Below are 2,399 nucleotides of genomic sequence, written 5' to 3'. Positions count from 1 at the left end.
TCCACCGACAGTGCAGCGGGCTTGGGCAACCCGCACGGCGCGACCGAGTCGATGCAACGAAAAAGAGCGAGCATGAACGTGCTTCTTGCCGCACGGCTCCCACTCGTCTTTCGGGAAGGTTGTGCCGTAGCGAGCTCGAACGCCGTCATCTCGGAGTGCAAAATAAGCGTGTTGGGGCGCCTGAAGGTGGCCTCCGCCGCACACAGACTGCGTCCGGCCCGCCGAAGGCGAGGACGGACGCGCAGTCGAACGATTACCTGGTTGATCCTGCCAGTAATCATATGCTTGTCTCAAAGATTAAGCCATGCATGTCTAAGTACATGCCGAAATAAGGCGAAACCGCGAATGGCTCATTAAATCAGTTATGGTTCCTTAGATCGTTTCTTCCTACTTGGATAACTGTGGCAATTCTAGAGCTAATACATGCAGTGAGCCTGGAGCCCTTTGGGTAACGGGTGCTTTTATTAGACCAAGATCGATCGGGTTTCGGCCCGTATTGTGTGGTGACTCTGGATAACTTTGTGCTGATCGCATGGCCACGAGCCGGCGACGTTTCTTTCAAGTGTCTGCCTTATCAACTTTCGATGGTAGGTTACTTGCTTACCATGGTTGTTACGGGTAACGGAGAATCAGGGTTCGATTCCGGAGAGGGAGCCTGAGAAACGGCTACCACATCCAAGGAAGGCAGCAGGCGCGCAAATTACCCACTCCCGGCACGGGGAGGTAGTGACGAAAAATAACAATACGGGACTCTTTTGAGGCCCCGTAATTGAAATGAGTACACTCTAAATCCTTTAACGAGGATCAATTGGAGGGCAAGTCTGGTGCCAGCAGCCGCGGTAATTCCAGCTCCAATAGCGTATACTAAAGCTGCTGCGGTTAAAAAGCTCGTAGTTGGATCTCAGTTCCAGACGAGTAGTGCATCTACCCGATGCGACGGCTCGGACTGAACATCATGCCGGTTCTTTCTTGGTGCACTTCATTGTGTGCCTCGAGATGGCCGGTGCTTTTACTTTGAAAAAATTAGAGTGCTCAACGCAGGCGAGTCGCCTGAATAAACTTGCATGGAATAATAGAACAAGACCTCGTTTCTGTTCTGTTGGTTTTTGGAATACGAGGTAATGATTAAGAGGGACGGACGGGGGCATTCGTATTGCGGCGCTAGAGGTGAAATTCTTGGACCGTCGCAAGACGAACTACTGCGAAAGCATTTGCCAAGAATGTTTTCATTGATCAAGAACGAAAGTCAGAGGTTCGAAGGCGATCAGATACCGCCCTAGTTCTGACCATAAACGATGCCAACCAGCGATCCGCCTGAGTTACTCAAATGACTCGGCGGGCAGCTTCCGGGAAACCAAAGTATTTGGGTTCCGGGGGAAGTATGGTTGCAAAGCTGAAACTTAAAGGAATTGACGGAAGGGCACCACCAGGAGTGGAGCCTGCGGCTTAATTTGACTCAACACGGGAAAACTTACCCGGCCCGGACACTGGGAGGATTGACAGATTGAGAGCTCTTTCTTGATTCGGTGGATGGTGGTGCATGGCCGTTCTTAGTTGGTGGAGCGATTTGTCTGGTTAATTCCGATAACGAACGAGACTCTAGCCTATTAAATAGGTGCGGGGTTCCCAGCACCTTACAACCTTCTTAGAGGGACAAGCGGCTCCTAGCCGCACGAAACAGAGCAATAACAGGTCTGTGATGCCCTTAGATGTCCGGGGCCGCACGCGCGCTACACTGAAGGAAGCAGCGTGTCTTTATCCCTGTCTGAAAAGACTGGGTAACCCGTGGAACTTCTTTCGTGATTGGGATAGGGGCTTGCAATTGTTCCCCTTGAACGAGGAATTCCCAGTAAGCGCGAGTCATAAGCTCGCGTTGATTACGTCCCTGCCCTTTGTACACACCGCCCGTCGCTACTACCGATTGAATGATTTAGTGAGGTCTTCGGACCGATGTCCGGCGCGGCCTTTCGGTTGCGCCGGTCTGTTGGAAAGATGACCAAACTTGATCATTTAGAGGAAGTAAAAGTCGTAACAAGGTTTCCGTAGGTGAACCTGCGGAAGGATCATTAACGGATTGTGAAGGGTGAGCGCCTCAGCTGCGTCTGCGCCCGACACTTTCTGCCGCTGACCCCGTTTGGACGCGGGGTCGGCTTTTCCCCACGGGGCTGCCTGAATGTGGAGCGGCACCCCGTGACAAATTGTTGCGCCCAGCGGACGCCAACACCGCGACCTTGGACGGTCGGCCAGGTGGCGGACGCGGGTACAAACGGCGCAACGCACTCATAGGTCGGCTTTCGACCCGCCACTGCACCGTGGCTCGAAGCGCTCGAAATGCGCGACCCGACCGCTGCGGGACCGCCTAGTACTGTAAACAGGAGCGGCGGAGCGCGAACGGCGAG

At 53.4% G+C, this 2,399-nt stretch overlaps 1 non-coding gene across 1 annotated transcript; it reads left to right on the top strand.

Annotated features, from left to right (window-relative positions):
• The first annotated feature begins 254 nt into the window (after positions 1–254).
• Positions 255–2,069, top strand: LOC142793035 (small subunit ribosomal RNA). Its single transcript, XR_012891393.1, has one exon. It is a non-coding gene; the product is annotated as a small subunit ribosomal RNA (ribosomal RNA).
• Positions 2,070–2,399: the final 330 nt, after the last annotated feature.

This window comes from Rhipicephalus microplus, unplaced genomic scaffold (genome assembly GCF_043290135.1).
Source record: "Rhipicephalus microplus isolate Deutch F79 unplaced genomic scaffold, USDA_Rmic scaffold_270, whole genome shotgun sequence".
Classification (NCBI taxonomy): domain Eukaryota; kingdom Metazoa; phylum Arthropoda; class Arachnida; order Ixodida; family Ixodidae; genus Rhipicephalus; species Rhipicephalus microplus.
Note: the sequence above shows the minus strand (reverse complement) of the source record. Positions and strands in the feature narration are given on the sequence as shown.